Here is a 13186-nt window from a genome sequence, read left to right as displayed (position 1 = left end):
AGGACGCATACTTAAGTCCTGTGCCAACCAGCTAGCCCCGGTGTTCACCGCCATATTTAATCAATCCCTGGCGGAGTCAGTGGTCCCTGCCTGCTTCAAGATGTCTACCATCATCCCTGTACCGAAGAAACCCTCCCCAACATGTCTCAATGACTACAGACCGGTGGCACTCACCTCTGTGGTCATGAAATGTTTCGAGAGGCTGGTCAAGGACCACATTTGTGCCTCCCTCCCCAGTGATATGGACCCTATGCAATTTGCATACAGGACAAACAGGTCCACTGACGACGCGGTCTCCCAGGTACTGCACAGCACCCTCTCTCACCTTGACCGTCAGAAGGGGGGCTATGTGAGACTGTTGTTCATTGACTACAGCTCAGCGTTCAACACCATAGTCCCCACCAGACTGGTGGACAAGCTGATCGAGCTGGTTCTGAGCTCCGCCCTGAGCGCCTGGGTACTGGACTTTCTGAGTGAAAGACCCCAGGCGGTCAGGGTGGGGGGTCAGACCTCCAACACCATCACCCTGAGCATCGGGTCCCCCCAGGGCTGTGTTCTGAGCCCCCTGCTGTACTCACTCTACACACACGATTGTGTGGCCAAGTTCAGCTCCAACTCCATAGTGAAGTTTGCAGACGACACAGTGGTGGTGGGGCTGATGTCGGACAACGACGAGAAGGCCTACCGGGAGGAGGTTGAGGTACTGGAACGCTGGTGCCAGGACAACAGCCTGCTCCTGAACATTGGTAAAACCAAGGAGCTGATCGTGGATTATAGGAGAGGACAGCAGGAGACACACACACCACTGATGATAAACGGGGCTACCGTGGACAGGGTGAGCAGCTTTAAGTACCTGGGGGTCCACATCTCAGAGGATCTGACATGGTCAACACACATAGACACAGTCGTAAAAAAGGCGAAGCAGCGCATCGGGGAAGATACTCCAGTCCTTCTACTCCGGAGCTGTAGAGAGCATCTTGACTGGAAACATCACTGCCTGGTATGGAAACAGCACGGCACAGGACAAGAAGGCCCTACAGAGAGTGGTGCCGAGCGTACCACGGGTATTGCACTACCTCCCCTGCAGGTTCTATACAACAAGAGGTGCAAATCCAGCGCCTGCAGAATAATGAAAGACCCCCACCACCCCAATAACAGCCTGTTCCAGCTGCTGAGGTCAGGCAGACGCCTGCAAACCCCAGCTACTAGGACAGAGAGGCTTAGGCTCAGCTTCTTCCCCCAGGCCATCAGAGCCTTGAACAATGAACACTGAGTGCCACAGAACACTGATCTATCCACACACAAGCACACATGAGCACACACATGACACGCACGCTGTGCATGCTCACACACTAGCAGCCACTTTAACACTTTAACATGAGCAGACACACACTCATGCCGCACACGCCCACACTTATGGCCAAAAAGGAAAGGTCATAACAGTATAGTATAACAACAGTAACAGTGTATTGCACTACCTAAGCTACCTAGCATGTCCTATATGCCCTGTAAATAACTATGTACAGATACCGAGATGTCCCACCATGTTACCTGTTACTTGTTACCTGTTTATTGCACAATGTTGTTTTTTATTGGATTCTATTACATGTTGTACCACTGTATTGCACATCGTTGCGGGCAAGACCACCCGCATTTCATTGTATACTTGTATGGCGTGACAAATAAAACTCTTGACTTGACTTGAGCATAGCTAAAGGCTAACTAGCGTTAGCTAACCTAAAGAGAGCGCGTGCAGCATTGTTATGCCAAGATGAAGAGGACGGTCGTTCGGCAGATGAACTTCGTCAACTCCACGCGGTTGTCGCCATCCTCTTGGACGTTTGGTGAGTTTTTAATGCACTCTATTCTATTCCCGCCGTGGAGATATCTCTCTCTCTCTCTCTCTCTCTCTCTCTCGGGCCGGCTAGCTATCGTGGCTAACGTTATGTTGGCTAACGTTATGTGGAGCCAGTGGGCCGGCTAGCTATCGTAGCTGACGTTCTGTTGGACCAGCGGGCCGGCTAGCTATCGTAGCTAACCTTATGTTGAGCTAGCGGGCTGGCTAGCTATCGTAGCTAATGTTATGTTGAGCTAGCGGGCCGGCTAACTATCGTAGCCAACGTTATGTTGAGCTAGCGGGCCGGCTAGCTGTCGTAGACGTTATGTTGAGCCAAGCAGGCCGGCTAGCTATCGTAGCTAACGTTATATTGAGCCAAGCGGGCCGGCTAGCTGTCATAGATAACGTTATATTGAGCCAAGCGGGCCGGCTAGCTGTCGTAGCTAATGTTATATTGAGCAAAGCGGGCCGGCTAGCTGTCGTAGCTAACGTTCTGTCGAGCTAGCGTCAGTACCATGGCCACTCTATTTGCAGTTAGCCTATTTAGCTGATGTCGGCCGTTGGCTTCTTGCTACTTTGTTTTCTCTGGTATAGACCCTCTTCTCTTTGGATTTAAGTGTTGATCTTTGTCCTTTTGGATCTATGTAAATTCATGTTGCCTTTGTGAAGTTATCTTTTTTTCTTCTTTTTGTTCTTACATTAAAAGTTGAATATCCTTTAGGGGCTCATCTTAGCTGTCTTGCTTATCTCTCTCTCTCTCTCTCTCTGTCTGGACCACAGACCTATCTCTCTCTCTCTCTCTCTCTCTCTCTCTCTCTCTCTCTCTCTCTCTCTCTCTCTCTCTCTCTCTCTCTCTCTCTCTGAGCATTGCATTGCTTATAGTTGTCAATTGTGTCGGTCAGTTCATTGCAATTTTTCCTTCAGTCACATTTAGTTTTATCCTGCACCTGGCCTAAAACAGGTTGGATGTGCACACAGCTGCTCTACTGTGTTTGTAGCAGAGCAACCATACCTGAAGCCTTGTAAACAAAGACATCAACACTAGAGTGTGTACTTCTATCTACACAGTACAGCCAAAGCATTCCCATTGCTAGGCAAAAACTCCACCTGTTTTCTACACTGCTTCTTCCCTTGCTGGATTTTCTGCATTACTGCCACTTGTACATGTGTGTTGTGGAGAAATGTGTACAGTGTTACAAAGCGATAACACTGTATATTGACTGTAAAACGGGAGCTCTCTCTCGCTTTTTTTCTCTCTCTCTCTCTCTCTCTCTCTCTCTCTCTCTCTCTCTCTCTCTCTCTCTCTCTCTCTCTCTCTCTCTCTCTCTCTCTCTCTCTCTCTCTCTCTCTCTCTCTCTCTCTCTCTCTCTCTCTCTCTCTCTCTCTCTCTCTCTTGCTATATGTTGACTGTATCATGCCCAGCCTCGGGCAGCGCTATTATTTAAGAAGATGTTGACTGTATGGGGGGGGGGGGGGGGCTCGCGTTTAAATCTCGCACAGGGCCTCGCATTTCTCCCAGGCGGCCCTGTCTGCCACAATATGTAAACACTGTCTTGCAGTATATCTAAAATCATATATGTATTGTAAACGCTGTCTTGCAGTATATCTAAAATCATATGTAAACGCTGTCTTGCAGAATATGTAGAATCATATATGTAAACACTGTCTTGCAGTATATGTAATGTAAAGGCTGTCTTGCAGCAAAGGCAAACAAAAGCCAGACAAAAGCTGTCCATCCACACAGTGTAAATAATATGCATGACATACCGTGTTTCTTCTTTTGGCGAGACGAAAGCCAGCGTAGCGACAATAGTCTGTGTGATTTCACAATCCCCCTTTTCTTCTATTCATATTTCCAAGTATCTTATGAAAAAGCAAAGGATGTAGTAGGCATCATAAATATAAATTACATCTTTAGTGAGGGTGGGCTTTCAGCTCTTTTGACTGTGCACCTGTATGCAATTCTAAATTCACTACATTGAAATGTAATATTGGAGACCACTGGTTGTGACGAACTGCGTTGTGGGGCAGTCGGGCATGCCAGAGCATCAGATGACTGGATTACTGGTGACATTTTGGGGGCTTTTGTTTTCACAGCTCATAAGGTACTGCACCTAAATCAGAATTTCCACATCTCAAACATGTCGCTGTAAAGGAATGTGTGCAAAGGTTTTCCATACCTTTTGTTTGCGTGTGCTGTGGCTGAGGAGTGTGGGGGGGGGGGGGGGGGTGATCTGGAGAGATAGAGAGAGCGGCAGACAGACACAGAGAGAAAGAGATAGAGATACTTGATGTATGACATGAACAAATTAGTGAGTTACAAATACAATTGGATTAAGGAGAAGTTATATTCTATTATTATGTAATTAATTTACAACCTAAACACCATATTACTGAGTCAGAGGTCACAGTTCAGTAGCAGCACTATATGGACAGTGAGGTCACAGTTCAGTAGCAGCAACAGCACTATGGACAGTGAGGTCACAGTTCAGTAGCAGCAACAGCATTATGGACAGAAAGGTCACAGTTCAGTAGCAGCGACAGCATTATGGACAGTGAGGTCACAGTTCAGTATCAGCGACAGCATTAGGCCTACAAAAAAATATTGTTTGTTTCCTGTTGGTTGTCAGTTAAGGCCATGGGTAGGTAGGGAATTTATTTTATTTTATTTTTAATTTTATTCTTCCCACGTTGACTATGGATAGGGAATTTCTTTATTTAATTAAAATGTTCACAACAACATGGATGCATGTACTCTGCCAGCATGTTTAATATCCATAATACTAAAGGTTTGACTAAGATTTTTATGAAACTTTATTGTAAAAAAAATAAAAAAATAAAATTTTATTTAATTTTTTTTACTCATAAAATAAATTGGGTCGCACCTAAATCGGCAGGGTCGGTCGGCAACCGGAAACAAACCATTTTTTCTTTTAGGCCTTATGGACTCAGAGGTCATAGGGAGCAGAGACGGCATTAATGACCAAACCTGCTGTTCTTGATTATCAACTAAATAATTTATTCAGTTGCAATTCAGCGACCTTTCACGACTCATTAACATCCTACGAGTGAAAACAATAAAAAATAAAACTTGTATGGGCGGTCAGGTGGTGTAGCAAAGATTGCGTTCGTCACCAAACGCCGGAGACGCTGGATTCGCCTGTTCGAATCCAGCTCACAGCTCCGGCGTTGTCACCAGCTTGGCTGGCCGGTCACACTAATACAATTGGCAGTATTAGAGGGTGGGAAAAGCTGTCGGGGTGGGTCCGGGTCGTTGTAAACAGCGACTCCTACAGTTCGGTCGGGGCGCCTGCTCAGCGCGGATAGGATCTAAGGGGGGTAGTGTAATCCTTCCACACGTTACACCCTCTCAGTGAGAGTCCGCGCTGCCAGGTGAAAAGAAGCGGTTGATTGGCTAGACGTGTGTCGGAGGAAGCACGTGATAGCCTCCACTCTCCCAGACCGACTGTGGGGGGTAAGTGCGCAGCGACCAGGAAGGGGATTGGGAATTGGCATAACGACTAACATTGGGATCAGAGGAAAAAGGAGGGGGAAAAAGATTAAAAAAAATTAAATACATTTTTTTTTTTTTCAAAACACACAAAACTTCTAAACAACAGCAAGAACTATGTGACCAAAGAGTCAATCTCCATTTGGCCCAAGAATAAAAAGAAGCATACTTTAGTATATTTTCTAAAAGCATACTTTTGATACAGTATACTAAATTGAAGCCACTTAAGTTGTACTTAAGATGTACTTAAATATAATGAAATTATGTATTTTTGGTTACTTTTGCTTACACTACAGTTTGGTAAACTTCTATTTTTGTTTATTTACGTGTACTTTTATTACACTTACAGCATATGAATAACTATTAATGAAACATGTCATTTATTTCATTTATTCGTTTATTTGGAAGGGACAGCATACATTAATGGACAATACATATAATGCACTATAAATACACAGGATTTAGCAAGGGATTTTCATCCTCAGTCCCCAAACATAAAACAAATTAAATACAAAAACAGAGCAATATAAAAACATGTTAAACCCTCCTACTACTGCAGGCCCATTTTGAAAATCACTGAACTTGAATTTACATCGGTTTGTGACAGATTATTAGTTACTGTGTATTTCAAAGTACCTCATATTTGATACCTTGAGATCAAGTGTAAAAAAGCTAAGCAAATGAATAAAGGGAAGATGATTAAACAGAAGGATTTGTAGATACAGTAATAAATGATAATCGATTTTAATTATAAATTCATATTTGACCTTGAACTTGACCTTGACCTTATTATGGCCAAATCATACATATATGGATAGGGAAAAGGCTCCTCTTTCCAATGGCAGGGTTGAATCTGGATTTTGTCATTTCCTTGCGGTTTTACAATAAAATAGATATAATTAGCATTTTTTCGATAAATTCGTATTTAATATTCGTATAAAATATACACTTTGACTACTGTTTTTATAGGGTTATGGTATTTACTCTTGGCTACAAAAATAATTATAAAAAAAACAGAACCTCTTAACATCCACATGTGGGCCCTCATGAGGACGATTCACGACGCGCCACTTTGCCGACCTCTAGCAGCTTGGGTGTCCATTTCTTTTAATACAATATATAGATAGAATTAAAGCCCTATTTGTTGCCTGTCAAGTGCCCTTTCAGGTGACAAGATCCGTTCAGCGGATTCAGTTACATGCCGATATGTGAGACGTGCGCCAAAGTACACATTACCACCCCCGACCTCCGGGGGCTCTAGCTCCGTCAATCATTGGCGATATCGAAAGTTATTCGACAGGGTCGTAGCCAATGAGTGTGGCTTTCCAATGATACCCCATGATATGATAATTGGGGATCTAATACGGTCTCTATTGATCGATTTATGATAAAGAAAAGCAGGGTCCCCTTAACAGATTAATGTTATTGACTAACGTTACACACCTTTCTCTACTGTTCCTGCGTACACTCTGACTATATGACTATTCACTGCTTGTGTTGTAGACCACCTACAGTATATATCCCACAATGCATCACTCTTAAAGGAGCAGGCAACACCCTAATCTTATAACACTACCCCCACTCTATACAATGTGGTCATTTTTATTTGTATGACCACATTGCTTAGCAGAGTTCAGTGATATGAATGCAAATTAATGGAAACTGTCAAGTTGATCAACAGATTTTGACTGTAAGATTATGTAAGGGCATTAATGAGAGCAATTTGTAATGTTGTTTTTGTTTTTTAAGTAACTAAAAAGTTTCTTTTCCCAGTAACGCATTACTTTTTGGTGTAAGTAATCAGTAAAGTAACTGAGTTACTTTTGAAATGAAGTAACTAGTAATGGTAACTAGTTATTATTTTTCAGTAACTAGCACAAGACTGGCTACGAGCGGCTTAGAAACATGCTTTTGGAGCAAAACATAATACCAAAATCTCCGCAAAAACATCTCACAAACACTAGAAACTGTCAGAAACAAAACTAATGCTATAATATGTATAATAAAAGCTACCTATAATTGATTAAAATCACTACTCACACGGTCGTCTCAAAATGCACGCTCACTCTGTATTCCTGGGACGAATTTTGATTTTGCACCGCTGTCTCTATTGGTCTCTCCAAATGCCAACAGTGACTTTCCGACCAATCCCAGCCAGGCGTCTTTGGAACTTCCGGAAAGAGACGAACATCCTCTTAACACTTTGAGAGCCAGCCGTGTTTTCCTTTTTACCCCCTTGAATGCCCAAATCCACCCCAATGTTAACGTTAATATCGCCTAATCTATGTTTTCAATTATGGCTATGTGTCTAATCTGCCCGTCGCTTATCAAAGACTCATTTTCCAGTCAACATTGTCAAAGCAGATTGTTTTTTTATCGCTTCATTTCAGTTTGCTAGCATTTTGAAAATCACTTGTTTTCGCGGAAAAAACAACACATTCTATGATTCTTTTACTGGAATATTCTAGAACGTTGTCATTTGTCGGCCTTTTTATGAATCGTTTTCAAATAAACGCTAGATAATCGATAGTATATGTGTGCGCACGCACACTCGTGCCGCGCGCTGATAATCGCTGCTCTTATTTCCTGATGGCTTTTACAGTCAAAACAGCCATATCACATATAGAGGAAACGCTTATATATCCGTGAAAACGAGTCTGATTATCCTAAGACTGATAACATAGATTCCTTACCTGAGATCAGATGGTATCCAAATGGTTTATTCCAATTTCCGATCGTCATTCGAAAAGATCGCTCATTTGATTGATCCATTATTGTGTATACAGTAAAACACATATTCGCCGCTGCACCAAGGCTCCAGAATGAACTCTGGTAGACCCCGGTTACATCAGTGAGAAGTAAAATGTGGAGTCAGAAATCCTTTCTCCCATTCACTTTCATTGAGTCCAATCCAAAAGGGTGATATACCATCTGGGAGATGATAGGGGGCGCTTTTTTCACATCTGAGAGCCTGGGGTGACTGGATCTCCAACGGTAGGCTCGCTTGATGCAATATGATTTCAGATCGCTAATAAAAAAATAAAAAAAAAATAAAACTGAGTATTCTCGTGATGGGCATTCAACCCGCGGGGGGTAAACCCGAGAAATCTCGGGCCTGGCATCCAAAGTGTTAAAGTTGAAATGTTGTCAATCTGACAAAAAATTTAGGCCTCAGCCTAATCTGCATGACAACAGCACCTCTCCCGCTCTGGCGGGAGGGAACAAAATAACAATAATTACAAATACATGGCTACAAGCGGCTGGGTGGCGCAGCAGAGATTGCGCTCGTCACCAATGCAAGAGACTCCGGTCTCGAATCCGGGTGTCAGCATTGCCTCCGGCTTGGGCCAGCCGTCATACTAACTCATTGGCAGAGTTAGAGGGTGGAAGTCGATGGGTGGGGATTTGGACGTTGTGGACAGCGACTCCTACAGGTCGGTTGGGGGACCCCTGCACAGCAGAGACAGGAAGTAGCAAGGGTAGTGTGAGCCTCCCATGCGTTACACCTCGCTACTGAGAGTCCGCGCTGGCAGGTGAAAAGATGTGACAGGCTGCCTCCTTGTGTACCGGAGGGGACACGTGATGCAAGGCTTCTATCCTCCCTACAACCGACCAGTGGGGGGCATAGTCAAGCAGCGTTCAAGACAGGGGAGGGGAGAATTGGAAACACGAAATTGGGATGGGAGAAATAAGAAGAAAAAGTGGATGAAAAAGAAATACATGGCTACGAAGCTAAAAGGACCAAGACCATAAAGGTCCCATATATGGTCACATGCTATGTGTTCTAGAAACCATTTTTTTTAACTTTGAGTTTAAAAGTAGTAAAAGTTAGACATTCTCGAATGGTGGTAGGTAAACTGTTCCACAACATACTTCCCTGCACTGACAAGACATAGAGGTCGACCTAGTCCTATGACCACCATCAGACTTATTTTTAATGAATTCTCCCATGGGGGGAGGACAGAGTCCATGTAATGTTTTGTAAATCATTCAGACCTGTTTGAACGACTTGAAATTAGAAAAACTAAGAAAACTGTATTTTTCCATTATGACACAGTGATGATATTTAAGAGGCATTTTGTCTAGGACCTTGAGGGCTCTTTTGAAGCGCTGTTTTATGGGTGTGAGGATGGTGACACCTGTAAAAGACCAGTTTGTGTGACAGTACTCAATATGAGATAGAATCAGACAATGTAAGTATTTTAGCAGCACTAGTGGTTAGAAAGGGTCTAATGTGTTTAAAGTTCAAAATGTGCTTTGATTTAGCACATGAAAGCACATAAGAAGTACCAAAAATACATTGCAAGTATACTCTCAGAGAAGTACATGCACACTTTATACAAAAAATAGGACTGACTCCTAAGAGCCCAATGTAAAAGCATGGGCAAGGAAAGGGGCAACGTCCCACATGAATGTGCCGTCATTCACAAGTAGTTAGCCCAATGAGATATAATAAGGTATTAGGTAAGGTTTAATAGACTTCTGATTTCACTTTCTCCACTGCTATCTCCTCAACTACCGACAGCTATGGAATTATGAACTTAATCATATCTAATGACAACAATCTTGTCTCATGGTTCCTAAGACGATATATTATCAAACAGGTATCACAATCTAATGTCTATCAATGTGCCATATCAGCCTGGACTTCCGCCGCTATGCTAACGACACTCCGATATACCTCAGCACCTAAACTCTCCACAACCCACCCCTTCTCCTGTCGACTCCTGCCTGTCTGCAATAAAAGTATGGATGCTAAAACATTTCCTCAAACTCAAAAGTGACAAAACTTCCTGCTCGTCAGCTTCAAGTCCACCCTTGGCAACATCAACGACCCCACACTCACTGTTGACAGCACCGCTGCCTACCACTCCTCCCAGGAACACACATTTGGTGTTATCCTTGATCCCACCCTCTCCCCAGACCCCCATATCCACCAAATTGTCAAATCCTCCTCCTATCACCTTCACAATATTGCAAACATCCCTCTCTCACACGCCGTGCTGAAACACTGATCCACGCCTCCATCTCCTCCCGTCAGCACCATCAATAGACTCCAACTGGTCCAAAACACAGAAAATGGTCAAGACTTCTAGCCCATGCCAAATCATAGCAGAAAGTCACCCCAGTCCTAAAATACCTCTCCCACAATCACTTATAAAACCCTGAGCCCTCATTTATAAACATTGCGTAGAAAGAGTTCTAATTGATCTCCTACGAACAAAATGTTGAATGTCTCTACGCACAGAAAAAAAAATGTATCAAACATGCGTACACAGATCGTATGCACACATGCAAGTGTTGATAAATACCAATTATCCTTACCCTCTTTGCTCGTTCACAATTCTAAGTATTTGGATACAGAACCTCCCCCAGTTAACCATATATGGTAACAAAACATCCCTTTAAAGGCCTCACGTGGAAACCTGCCTGTTTGTGGAATATGGAATAATGGCTAAGCGAACGAAAAAGAACTTAAGCAAGATTGATGTCCTTGTCACGTAGGTCATCTAAACAACAAATTTAAGGTAGAAATAATTTTGTAGTGAACAATTTTATTTGGAAACATGACACACAAAATAATAGTATTTTCCTTTTTATTTTAAACACTATTTAATCGTATGATTTAAAAAATATATTTGGAATAAATAAATCAAGTTGTCAATTTCACAGACAACTCGGCTGAGTTGCCCATTCCCGTGGACACCGAGGAGGAGCAGGGAGCATCTAGGCGCGCCGGGACCCATGGGTGTTGACTGACGCAGTCCTACAGAACCAGCAAGACACAACACGCACATTGACAGAAATAAAAGACTGCTGAAGCTGACCAACATTTGCACTGTATTGACTGAAATGAGTCACTGAAGCAAATTGCTGCCTGTGCAACCCAAAGGGTGAATCAAAACTCCTAACAACGATTTTGCGCTTGCGTTTGAGTCATTGTGATGACCATACTGCAAAATAAATGCCTCTTTTCGTTTAGGTTTTTTAATTATACTGGGAAATGCCTGACCGATCTTCAATCTCAGTCTGGAACGTGCCGGTGGCCAAAAATCCCAGGGTGGAGAGAACTTGAATGTACACAGGGATGGCATTCGTGCGCTTTGTTTCATGCTCCAATTTGGGTCCCAAATTGCGGCACAAATCAAGGAGAATGTGTCTTGTGTAGCGGAATCTACTTATGAGCCTCTCCGTGCTCTTGGCAAAAATATCTCTGAAAACATGCTCCCCGCGGAGCGCACCGCCAAGTCTTCCAATAACGCAAGATACGCCATGCTGCATTAATTCAGAAAGACCTATTCCAAATGCCATATCTCTATTTTAAAATGACTACAATTAATTGTGAGTCATACAGAACATGTGGGTGTTGAAACTCTAATTCATGAAAGCTTATTCCATATGTTACAGTTTTCCTATTCTACCACTTGGTGCCATGTATAGGTACGCATGGTCAAAGCTGTGCGTAAATGTACGCACAATCTCAAGCAAACGTTCATATTGGTAAATCCCAAACTTTACTTAGAAATTATTGCATGGTTTACGAACATTTCTGTTTGTACGCAGCATTGATAAATGAGGGCCATGGTTCTCACCTATAAAACTCTTTCACCAATGCTTCCTACTGTAGATGTGCTCAGTTTTTAATTCACACATAATATTGGCAATACAGCAATATAGGCTTTTTCAGACCTTTGACATCACTAGCCCTATAATTAGCAAACATCCCTCTCTCACACGCCGTGCTGCTGAAACACTGATCCACGCCTCCATCTCCTCCCCTCTTGACTACTGCAACTCACTCCTCTACAGCATCAGCACCATCAATAGACTCCAACTTGTCCAAAACATGGAAAATGGTCAAAACTTCTAGCCCATGCCAAATCCTAGCAGAAAGTCACCCCAGTCCTAAAATACTGTACCTCTCCCACAAGGTGTTCACTTAGAAACGGCTTAACCTGGAAAGGGATTTGATGACAGCAGAATGTAGGTCTGGTGGACCCACAACATTATTGGGATTTTAAAACAATACAGCGATAACAATTCATGTAAAATTACTTAACAGATATTAACTTTATCTCTATTACAAGCAATAAAGAGAGCATAATGGTTAATGTTTCCCATCTACTTCTGCTAGATAACATTTATCAATACAAGTGCTATTTGTTTTTTATGATAATGTCGCGGGTGGGGGTATGTGTGTGTCTGTATGTATGTGTGTGTGTTGATGTACCTACGGGACCCTGAGAGGAGGACACGCCCAGTGATGGTCCTGATGAGGACCTAGATGCTTACCTGGCCATTTTAACAGGCAAGTGTAATTCCGACTGTGTTCTGTATTGGACTCTCCTATCGCAGTACTGCGCCATGCTGTCCCTTCTTCCCTCTTAGATGAGGTCCATGGAGTCCCGGTGGGAGCGTGGGGAGCCATCCTGTGGGGATGGTGATATGTGCAGAGGCCAGTGACAGCAGGCGAGTGCGGGGCCACCAGGGGGGGATAACCTATTTGCAGTCATACATTCTACACATGTGGCCCCTCTTTCTTACGCAGCCGGGGTGTGCCGCTGGAGGGAGCAGGAGATGGATTGGCTGGCTGGCGTGGAGGGGCGGTGCCTGGAAGGACGGGGCGCTGTTGAAAGGAGGATTTGTGTTTGGCAGTAGGCAGAACAGAGTCTCACGGACGACACCAGGAACGCGGAACTGCGGAGATACGAGGATACGCTACCCTCTCTCGTGCCTTTTTCCACAGAAGACACTTACTGCTCAAGCCTGCTGTGTTCACTTTCTCTCTGGGGAATGAGTGGAGCCGAAACCAAAAGAGAGACATTGTAGCCACGCTA

The sequence above is a fragment of the Notolepis coatsorum genome, assembly GCF_963971535.1.
Source record: "Notolepis coatsorum genome assembly, chromosome: 1".
NCBI classification, from domain to species: Eukaryota; Metazoa; Chordata; class Actinopteri; order Aulopiformes; family Paralepididae; genus Notolepis; species Notolepis coatsorum.
This window is presented reverse-complemented; position numbering follows the sequence as displayed.